This window comes from Ptiloglossa arizonensis, chromosome 7 (assembly GCF_051014685.1).
Source record: "Ptiloglossa arizonensis isolate GNS036 chromosome 7, iyPtiAriz1_principal, whole genome shotgun sequence".
In the NCBI taxonomy this organism is placed as follows: domain Eukaryota; kingdom Metazoa; phylum Arthropoda; class Insecta; order Hymenoptera; family Colletidae; genus Ptiloglossa; species Ptiloglossa arizonensis.
In genome coordinates, this window is record NC_135054.1 from 8,734,530 (window position 1) to 8,747,163 (window position 12,634).

A 12,634-nucleotide genomic window follows, 5' to 3' on the forward strand; every position below is an offset into this window, starting at 1 on the left:
TCGCACTACCGTCACACACACATTATCATACAAATAAATACTACATACAAACCACATGAATATTATATGCAGAGAGAATCCCTCGAATTTTCCAACTCTGAAATATGCAACGTATACATAAATATGCGCAAAATATATGTCAATATATGCAAGTATTTGCACGTATATGCAAAACATGCAAAATATATTCTGATTATTTGCATAACACATAGAATATATGCAGATATGTGAAATATATGCATGCATGATATATACGAAATGCATATATAAATAAATTTCTGTTTAAGTATCATTTTTATAAATTAATTTTATTAAAATGTGCATTTGCATAAATATCTGCATCAATAGCAACTCCCAATAACATCGATCGTACGTATTTTGTTTAAATGTACATTTTGATTAATTATTCAGAGCCTTTGATCAAAAGTATGTATCCGGAATATTAAATCGAGAAATGTAATATAATATAATGTACGAATAAGTCAATTTTAATTCGTTTGAAAATATGGTCCGTGAAAATATTTCTATTTTTCAATTCAGATACTGTTTTGCCAAGCGTTGATTTCAAGTAACCTCAACAATAATAAGTCTGTGCTTTTCTGGTAAATGGGCTACTACTATCGCCAGATTCACCTCTGACGCTAGCAGCATCCAAAGACTCCAGCCTGGAGCATGGCAACAAAGATGTAGGTTACTGGGTTATCACCACCATTCGTGGCTCATCCTTCTTCATTGCCGGAAGCTTTTCCAACCAATTGCTCCTTCGAAAGGACAACGGCAAAGAGGAGAATACCGTGGATCCTGAAGTCATTCGTGCACATAATTCTTCTATGAAGAAACTTGAGAAACGTTTTCGATACGATTCGCCAGAATTTACATTTCATTAAGTAGAATATAAAATTTTTCGAAAACGTCACATGCAACGTAAAACGAGACTCTTCTAACGTAACGCAATATATTTCTGAAAATAGAAGAACAAAAACAAATACACTACACACAGATGCAAGTATCTTTCTCCAATAAAAAATTTAATAACGTACTCGTAATTACAGTGGCGTTGAAACAATATACGTTCTCAGTTAATTTATAACATTAAAAGATTTAATTAAATATTTGGGAATTAAATCTACCAAGGCAATATTATTTGTTTATTTTTTAATTAAAACGAAACATTAGGCTTTCACAGTATTAATATTATACCAAGGTGTGCAGTTACTGTTTTAGCGACTAAATGAGAAAACAATACTTCGTACTAGTTAACACTAATCAAGCCAGAATTAATAATTTATCTGTAGTGCCATACAGCAATGATTTTTATTGATTTCAAGTAATGAATTTCAAGTATTTCTTATATTGTTATGTTCGTGGCCAGTATTTCACAAAACCTCTCAAGTTATATGTTTTATTTTACTCGGAATATATTACCTAATTTCTCAGAGTTTTATATATTTTATAATGTAATCAAAAGATCGTCTATAAAAATGTAGATGACTCTTTTATTTTCTTCAGTTTGTTATTTCGAACAGTAATGTATCAGAACTTCTAAATAAAATTACAAAATTCTTTGAATTATCGAATATCAGATTAAAATATTTAACATTTCAAGATAGAAGTAACTTACAAAAATATATACAACCAATTAAAGACCAAACCCTTACTCTAGATTCTAGCAATATAACATACACGAATCGTATCAAATATGGTAAATCGTATACAAGATAAAGCCAAAAAGTAGAGTTAAAAACACAAAAAGTAATTTTTCATAACGAACTGACGTAACAAAATATTTTACAAGTTCATGTACGTTCAAAAGATCTTTTTTTAGAGAGTGTGAGTTTTCATAGAGTCTCTAGTGCTTAAAGTAACGATCAATCAGTTACCACTGATGTTTAAAGACTCGTTTGGTAGTTTATTCTGAAAATTCCATAACATTTCTGTAACGATTGTAATAATTAATATAAGTAAAAGTAACTCGTATCTTAGGATCAATAAACACGAGAAATTCTTGCCCAAAGTGTCCTCAACGAGAACAGTAAGAAGAAAGTGACTTAACGCTTATTCAACGTCGAAACACTATCAATAGACATAAGTTATGATTCACTTATGACTCGTAAATTATGCCAGTCAAATAATACACTAGGATAAAAAAGATTCCCCTCAGTTATACCAAAACATTTAAAGAATAGTGTCCATATTACTAAAAAATTCTCCTATCTGTTTGATCAATAACCCAGTAGGTATTTGCTTTCAGTACGTATAAGCTAAACACGAATAGTCTCCATCAGAGTAGTCCCCTGCTGATAATACACACTCGTTCCAACGCTTCTGAAAATATCGCTGAAAGTCCCCCTAGCAAGAGACTGTTGAACTCTGATACGTTCGCTTTAATTGTGGCAGCGTCGTTAAATATTCAATTTTTGTATCTCCATTTTGATTCCGAGGAGTTGGAAAAGGTCATAGTCGTCAATAACCGGTGAACAGGAATGGATGGGGTTCCGTAGAAATTTTTTTCTCAGTGAGAAATTCCTGAATTGTAAGGGCATCGTGCCAAGATTTTCAGTTAGAATTGTTCGCCACGAACTAAAGGAGACGTTTACCTCGTCAGCAATCTGTCGAATGATTAAACGGCGATCAGCAAGGATTTTTTCACGAACTCGAGCAACTTTTTCTTCATTACGGACCGTTGAAGGTCGACCTGGACGTGGATCATCTTCCAAGGCTTTTCGGTCCCCTTTAAACCTTCTGACACATTGATAAAGCAGCGTGTGGCACGAACTATCATCACCGAAACCGATTCTCAGCGTCAGCAATATTTCCGCATCGGTTTCTCCATTTTCAATGTAAAATACAACGCACACTCTTTGTTCCTCCATTCGACGCGAACTCACACTGAAAACACGTAGGAACTCGAGTACTGTGCGTATATTATCAATAAATACACAGATGTCATTGTAAACAATGATAGACCTATCCATTCACCATCATTTGTCACCGTGATAGCAACTCTGTGTCGAAACTAGTTTTCAAACAACAGTAAGATTCTTAATACTTCTTTTTCAAATTTCGTACACTGTGACTGATTTGCAACGAGAATAGTAAAATATTACTCTCGATATCCTTAAAATTTATGTTTCGATTGTTTAATTCGCGTAATTAAGTATCTTTTCGTTTTCACTTTTCGAAGTAGAAAGGCGAAAAGTGTAAACAAGTTATTCGTAGAATGAAAATAATCTCTCGAGGACAACGCGATCGATTTATTTCTACGTGTTTGATCGATAAACGAAAACTTCTCAATTTGAAACCCGGTGTAGAAATAATCCGTACATCCCGAAAATCCATACTTTCCTTTAATTTGTCGGAAGAGTGATAAACATAGATTCTGTCGTAAAAGTTTTAGCGTGGAATATCGTTGTTCATTGGTGATTGACTCTGTCTCCAGAGTAATAGATAAGTTTTGTCGTTCGATAAAACTTACCGAACAGTATTGGTCAATGTAGTATCGTTCAATAAGTTTTATCGAACGACGAAACTTATCGAGCAACCTAGTACTATACTGTTCAATAAATTTTGTCGTTCGACAAAACTAGTACTGTTCAAGAAATGTTATCGAACGTGTTTCACGTGTTTTTGTCGAACGAGAAAACTTATCGAACAGTTTAGTACGTACGGTACTTGATGATGTATATACATCATTTGCGCACTTACAGGTCAAGTACTTCAAAGATAGCGGTCAGTCTTCGTTTTCAGATTAGCGTGCACTCGTCTACGCGACCGAGTAAACGAACGGAAGTTTTGTTAGTCATAAGTCTTCTTAAATATCTTTACCGGCGTTAATTCTCACCGCTCGAACATCGATCGGCGTTAAATCGCGCGAAACATCGCGTAATGGCATTAGATAGAGTTAAACACGATAAGCGTAGCTGCAGATGCAAGAATAAATGCTCGAGCATGCTCAGAAATAATTCATTTGCAGATGCGAGAACAGGTATGACGCTTGCTTTAATTACAGACGGTATTGTCGTGATATCATCGTTCATCGTTTCGACGAATGTATAATAGTTTTCGGTGCATCGCGGCGTTGTACCATTTGCCCCAAAACCGACAATCTGACCTATCGTAACTCACTATAAATAAAGATTGCTGTTCTTATTTTAGCGTGCGAATTAGCGTTGGTCTCGAGGAGACTCATCACGAGTTGCCCTCGCTATTTTCGTATCGTCAGATACATATATACATACGTACAGTCGAAGTGTCTAGGCAACGCTATCAAACATTTCCGATCAATGTTGACAATAGAACGTTAAAAACACGTTCCGTGTAACGACCGTGAACGTAATATCGTCCATCGAATACATCTCGATAATACTGACGGGATTTTCGTCGTTTTTTTTTTTTCAATTATATTTCTACGCGCTATTGATTTATCGTTGAATTTGCGCTCTGGCCAAGAAAACTGCAATAACCAGCAAAAGCAATACGTGTGTTTGTTTTTAAACGAGATTATGAACTATCATTCGTCGACACTAGTCTTTGCAATCCTTCCGAGGTATCGATAATGATCTGAGATATAGAACGACGACTTCTTTGGGTTTACTCTATTGGAATTGTTTTTAAAACAACGATACATTATACACGAGAATGTTACGTATTCGTAGAATCGTATTCTTGGTAAATCATGATAAATTTTCACGATAATACCTAATTTCATATATTCGAGTTTCTTTCACGCACTATTGTCTCGACTATAATTTTACCGTTTTATAACCGATTGATTATTCAAAACACCAAAGTCAAACTTTGAATCGTTAACTTCTCAGTCTTCAGATTGCACAAAAATCGCAATTGTGAAACTGATTTGAATCGTAGCGATAATGTTTTTCTTTTATCATACTTTGGGTATCAATAACGATACACAACGATGTTTCATTAATTAACATCGAAATATGTCGATATTCTGAAACAAAGCGAAGACAAAGGATCCCAAAGAATCTCTGATAAGGTGCGTCGTTATTGTAACGCTGTCGAATAATTTTCAAATACGTAAACAAATTTCCGGGGCGTTTCTAGCGATAATGGGGTGAACAATCTTTACCTTACTGTCGCTCGGAATTACAACGAATCGGCCAATATAAGGACTCCCTGAATTAAAACGTACTAACAATATTTTAAGTGGCAAAAAGTAGAAGGACGACTCGTTGCCAGGCAAGAAGTTTTACATCCCGTGATGGCATACTCCCAAGTTTTCGTCGTTTCACGCCGACGCCAGATTCGACCGAGTTTTTCTTACTTAACTATTAATAGGAATAAACGTGAAAATAAGCCCTGAAAATCTATCGGCAATGAAACGACAGTGTCACGTTAGCGCAGATACACCATCTCTGCATCTTGTCTTTCTCTGTACAACATCCTATATAGATATGTTTCGAACGATAGCCATTGGAATTGGTTCAAATAAAATTAATATTTCTACATAGATTTTCTACAAACTTGTTTCTGCAGGAAATACATACTAAAATCGTTAATTTTGATACTTAACTTTTAAAATTGACAACGTCTGATGTACCATCGAGAACAGTTATTTGCATGTATTCTATCGCATACCAATTTCGTTTGTTATAAATTGTCTTATTACAGTACGCATTGAAATAGGAGCCATTATAAATAACTTTGGTTGGTGTATCGTGCATTTGTAAACAGTTTCGGAGCTGAGAAATGTTAGCAAGTGATACACACGATACGATGTAAACAGAAGAGGTTCACGAATTTCAATCGATAGGTTTAGATGGCAATTTCGAAGTGTATAATTGGTAAACAAACTTCCAGAGTGTTATTGTATTTGATAACATTCGCGTGGACTCTTAGTTTTTATTTACGAGTTTCACCGAACAGTCATTTGTTTCGTTTAGCAAACATTTAAGAAGAAAACAGTACGACAATGTTAAACGTAAAATTCGATTCTTATTAATGCTCAAGGGATACGACATTCTCGTCGCGTTCACGCTCATGGGATATCTATATTTGGATGGCCAGCTATTCAGCGAGAAAACTGCATACAGTTTAATCAGAAATTCAATTCATTCGGTTTATTGTATTCCGGTTTTGCGTTTAAAATTTCTTATAGTCGTGTTAAATAATTTCGTTAACAAGAATTTGGCATTGATGTCTCCATTGTTACAAGAAATGGAATGGAACAATTGAGAGGCGAAAAATCGATCGAAAAATTTTTCAATCGATTTAATCGATGACAAAACGAAATTTGTCAATACTTTCGTACGACTAGAGACGAAAAGAAAGTATTCGATGAAAATAGAGACGAACTACGCGGCGCTTATGCTCGACGACGCTCCAGGATTCTCGCCAAAGATTGCGCGCAGTCAACTGAGCGTAGCGTCTCCTCTGGTGTGAATGATCGCATCTAGAATAACGTTATAATTTTTTTCTATTTAACCGAGATCGTTCAAATTGTCGATTAAAATAATCATTTTAGAAGAATTGTCCGAAACAATTGTTCCAAATTATTCTTAAATTATTACGCAAACGTTGTTATTTAACATAATACGAAAATTCATAATTTCAAAATACGACTATCTATATTTACAAAAGTAATATACGGTATGTTCGGTATATGTGTACGTATTTATTTTTCAGACTGTTGAAAACATAGAAAAGTTACTTGATTCGTGGCAGTAAATGTAACAATAGAATTGAAATCCTTTTTGATATTATTACACGACAAATAATTCGATATTCGTATAAATTGATCTCAATGAAGAAAATTAAATGAATCGTTATATGTGTGTGTGTATATTCGCAAAGTTATAAGTTCTAATGTAGTAAACATTGATGGTTATTATTGCCGTAAATCAAAACTCTTAGGGACATTTTTAAAAATGTAGAGGGCTCTGAGGGACTAAAATATTTGAGAACCTCTGCTATGAGGAATCAATCCTGGAACCGATACAGAACCGATACCAGAACCAATATAGAACCGTTACAAAATCGATGCAGAACAGATATAGGACCGGCACTGGAACGAATATAGAACTATTACGGAACCGATACAGAACCGCTAAAAAACCGATACGAGAATCCATATTAGAATCCTAACCGGAATAGATATGTTCATTTATTTCGCTTTGTTACAACCAGGTTCTGTAAAACCGTTTCAAGACCAAAATCGATATTATAACTATTTTCATTCTCTGAGAGAGATTACTTTCAGTATCGTGTTAGATATGTTGGTTAATTTCACTTTATTATAACCAGGTTCTGTAAAATTGTTTCAAGAACGAAATCGATGTTGTAACTATTTTCATTTTTTGAGACAAAATTACTTTCAACATCATCTTAGATACGTTCGTTAGTTTCGTTTCTTCACAACAGTCATACGGTTCTGTAAAATTGTTTCAAGAACGAAATCGATATTATAACTGTTTTCAATCTCTGGCAGAGATTACTTTCAATATCACCTTCACTATTGGTTACGTCCCAACTGGACCGCGTGAGTCACGTTGAATGACTAGAACGACTATGTGGGATCTTTGCTCTTACCAGAGTGCTAACGCACAGCGTGTCTAAACTTATAGCGAAGAGGAAGAAAATAACAGTAAAAAATAGATATACAGTGTGCGACAGAAGTATGTGACCAAACTTTAGGAGCGTATTCTGTTCGTTTTAAAGTCTACAAAGGTAGTGTTTACGATCTAGAAATTCTTCCTTTCAGACGTACGAACACTCTTTGTTTACACAATGGACAATTGAACGCGTTCGAAAAATTCACGATTATTTTGAAATTTTCAATACTATCGTACATGTAGATTTCTGATGGAACGTCACTCAGTGAATAACGTACTACGGGAACCATTTGTGCCATATTAAATCAACATTTCGAATATACAGGAAACACAATACATTGGATATACGAGTGAGCATTCGAAACTCTTATAAATATTCCAGTAATCGAAATTCTTGTAAATATTCCAGCGATCGAAACTCTTGTAAATATTCCAGGAGCATTTCCATTTCCAAATTTGTCACACGAGGCGAAAATACGATTTTGACGAATCGGTGCAGCGAGGACAGGAATAAACGTAACTCCTCGAGTGTCTCTGTAAATTAAATTTCCGAGAATTGAAATGAAGGGAACGCGAGAACCGTGCAGTGGATGATTCTCCTCCGGCGATCCATCGGTCGATGATAATGATTCATCGTGTCAGTCAAAAATTGGCGAGCGGCGCGACTAGAACGTGCCGAAGTCCCATCGAGTATGAATCACGTTTGATTGCGTATCTCCAGGGGATTTCGGGACGTCTAATAATTCAATCGGTTCTGTTCCCAAAAACTGGCTATAATTACAATTTCGAGTAGGCGGTAGGTAGACTAATCCAATAAGGAAATTTCCAATAATGCCAGCCCACACGTTCGCACAGCCGCTCGTGATTCGATGCGGATACCGAGATTGAGTAACGGGACGCTGATCTTCACGGATCCACGAATCGTTGTTATGTAAATTGACTATTTCATCTCGCGTAAATTTTCACCTCGTCTGTGAAAACTACCGATTCTGAAACTCCTCACAATTAACCATTAAACCCAACACCGATGAAAGATGACTGGTTAAAAATAATCTACCGATAAGAAAATTTGAACTCGTTTGTACTACAGGGAGAAAGAAACATCCATTCTGCGAGGAATCAAATTCTACAGGATCGAACATTTTACACTAACAATTCAGTAGACTTTTTACTTACTTGTATTGCATTCTCTTTATCTCGAAGCAGATCTTTCTATCCACGACGGATCTGTTTACAGAATCTTATACAGATTTTCGTGGGAAAGATGTTACACTTTTGAAGCAATCTGTCTCGTGCTGAGTCTTGAATTTTCTTCAACACGTGCGGTTACTTCCTCTTCCAAGTGTTCGAATTTGTCTGTTTAATGGTACGGTGGGTTACCTGGTTAATGGTACGGTGGGAATGACTTATCCTCTCCAAGTTGACGAAGGACGGAACTAAATGTACTTTTGGCAGAACATCATTTTTCAGAAAATGTTTCTCTATAGAGATTCCGAGCTTCCCTGCTGTTTCCATTAGCTCACCCATACGTGTAGTAGACATACGCCCACTCGATTGCAGAACGAATTAACCATCGTGATAAACGTCGTCTGAACTGTTATACGCTTAGAGGTAGAAGTCGATCATTTTTGTAAATGTAATTATTGATTATTTAATAAAAAAAAAAGTAACATGTTACACCTACATTCGATGTTCTAAAGTCCATCGTAAAACAAAAAATGGAAGGAAAGAACTTTCTAATGTATGTTACACCTTGTATATTTTGCGTTGGGTTTGCGTAGACAACCACGATGTTTAAAGAAAGATTTTGACATAGCAATTCACGTATAAGCGCGTGGTCGCGAAGCACGTTGCTTATTGGGTTGTAAGTCCTTAAGTCGATCAGAGATTATCTATGTATTGGATTTTGACGTAGGCATTTTCGGCACGGAACACTCGGAGCGGCGGCTACGTAATTTGCCCGATGATTTGCGACAGTGCGAATGGACTCGCGCGTGCAATATCAGTTGTCTGCCGTGAGCAGACAAACTGCGATACGGAGTAACAATTCGCTCTGGCTGTAGAAACTCAACGCGAGACTTCACCGCAACGCTAAAAGGAGAACGAAAACAAACAAACGTGGCCGTTGCTCTTGACCACGATTTTATCGACGATGGATCCTTACGAAATTGGACTGTGTAACAAAATGACGTTACATAATTGTCTAACCTTATCTTTCGAACGGAGAGGAAATTAATCCGAAAAAGAATTATCACGGTAATTAAAATCTCGATCCGAATGAATGGAAATACGTTTTCTCGTACACCAATCGGTATTTATATTTCATTCGATCGTGGAAAAGTTAACGAATCGAAGAATCTTCGAACGTGGAAAATTTTCAATAATTTCGATTCATTTCCGCGCAATAATGTCATCCACGATTTTACCATCCGTGTGACCTGCTCTGTTTGAATATTTTCAACACAGATTTGTAAAATCGATATATTTCAAGCCTGGATACACGTTACAACGAAATACACAGAACGTATACTTGCAGTTATTCTTTTTCTAAAGTAGACTCGTATGGGATGCAAATAAATCCACGAACAGTTTGCGTGGATATTTGTGTGTTTTATTCCAAATACTAATTTCCTTCGTGTCAGCCCACTATTGTCAAGCGACACGGCTCCGTTAGCCAAGTAAGGAGGTTAATTTCAGTAGTCGAACGTCATAACAATCCTCACGGGCGGAAGTGGTTTCTACTATAAATACAACGTCGACAATCGCTTTCTGTGTAATTCCGCCTCTTCCTGCCTGGTCTCTGGTTCTGTTTTATTTTCCCGCTGCCTTTGTCTTTATCTCTATCTTCCTATCCTCGTGGTTACAAACGATTTGGGTCAAGCGCCTTGACTCTTACAAAAAAAAAAAAGAAAAAAAAAATAAAAATTTCATGTGACCAACCGTTCACTCGACGAAGCACTTTATGTTCTGAAGAATCTCGGCTCGTGTCGTGGGGTTATGTAAAATATATGAAATGTACAGAATGTAGATGAAGAGTGGTGCACTTCTTTCGGTTAACTCAAATGTCTCGGTTGTTTTTCATTAAGCTTTTGGAGAAAAAGTACACGAGGAAACAAGATACGATTATTCGATCAGGTTTAGGTAACGCGTACAAAGCGAAGAAGATTAACCAGCGAATTATACGAATTACCAATTACGTGAAGAACCAACAAAAATTTGTGCACGAAATCAGAAAGAAAAAAGGAAACAAATACCAGCCTAGAACAAAGACCTAATGGAAATCGATATGCATAGGAAACCTCTGTAACAGTTACGTCTTTGACAACGCCACAACGATCAGAAGAAAAAAGAAGGACTATGCATATGGGACTTGGTCGTCCTTTCTCGAATCAACGCCAACAGAGTCGAATTGCATTAAACGTCCGGGTCCAATTAACGACGTACACGTGTAATTAGCACATTTTTTCAATGCATTTGAACGTTCAATTACACGATTGCTCAACAGTCTGGTAAATGAACTCTTACGAAAACTCAAGACCAATGGTCTGACTCGATATAAATGTCAGTCGTCCAATTTTGTACAAATTGTATAGTATACGTTGAGGATAAAAATGGAAAATCAATTCCGTAGCGAGTGATGAAACGGAAATATTTGTTCGAAAATTTTCAAATTACATGCTGGTTCAAGTGATGTTAATAACGAAAAGTGGTAGACGATTTAAACACGCTAGTTCTGTTGTCGCAAAATTAATTAATCCATCCGAAGTAACTCGAATCTTAAATAAATTACTCAATCAAAAAGTGATGAAATGTGACTTTAAGAAATATGTCGCAAACTACACTATTTACAATTAAATGCTTTAAGATTTGGTAGGGACATTGATAGGACAATTTTGTTACAAATGTAAATTTTACAAACTAATTTTCTAATCGATCATCATTCCACCCTAAAGATATTATGTACAAAGAAAAAGTAGCATAACTCTTCGTTAAAATTCCTGATTTGTATCTCTATAAATGTATCGCCTTGTTAAAAGTCTCCAAATGGACCCAAACTTGTTTATGACTTTTATCAACGACTTATCATAATATGTATCCAACACCTTCTTGAATATATTCGCGAAAGTGTTTACGATTGAAAGGTGTGTCGAAATTTTAACTATAGATATTTGTAAGGACTGTCTATAGTAGTATTTTTTAAAGTGAGAGGCCCAATTCCTTGATTTTTACGATCCAAGCTTGTCCCGAAAGAAAATTTTTCATGCAGGGAACTGTGGTCAATTTGTACAATTAAACATTTCTTTTCACATCGGTTGTGAAAGTTCACCAACTGTAGAAGTACATTTTTTAGTATCGTTTGAAACGTATCGTTTATCTGGGGCACAAAAATTTTCTTTTCTTTTGGGAGTATGCCTTTCAAAAAGTTTCGATTAAGTGTCTATTGGACAATGGTCTGTAAAGGTTTGTTGCGTCACAACTTTGAAATTTCAACGAGTTCGAAACAAGAATGACCAACTTGAATTTCGACGAAATATTTTTTTGTCGAATGAAAAAGAAAGAAGCAAATCCACATTAAACGTAGTAGAGGGCACACCGAAGTGCAGTTTAGAAGAGAGGTTGAATTTGGAAGGTAGATCATATCTGGAAGAAAAGTCGTTAGCGGCAGATTGGCAGCCAGCCAGTATAAGTTTCCAAGAATATAACAAATTTGTCGTGACGCTGGAAGTAGAGGAAATAATCGTCTGTACGTTGGCCCATTCGAAGTAAAACGTTCGATCTGACACTAACCCTCACCCGTCTTCGTTCGACTGACACAGTTTCAGGGTGCCAAGGCCTATTACAGATAATCTACTTTTCTAGTTAAGAATGAAATGCATGTATGCACTTGCTCTCCGTCCATTCTTTGCCATTTATTTTATTTCGGATCCCCGACGTGCACGAACGAACACCATTTACGTAATTAAATCTGCAACGATATTTGCATTAATTAACAGAAACAAATACGACAAACGAGGCGAGTGAAGTTTGTCGTTGCTTTTCCAAATGCACAACTCCCACAC

The 12,634-nt window shown here is 36.0% G+C and overlaps 1 protein-coding gene across 50 annotated transcripts in view; it reads left to right on the forward strand.

The window, feature by feature from the left end:
* Slo (calcium-activated potassium channel slo) overlaps nt 1–12,634 on the forward strand; it is a 149,382-nt gene that overhangs the window by 20,604 nt on the left and 116,144 nt on the right. The gene's annotated exons all lie outside the window — the stretch shown is intronic.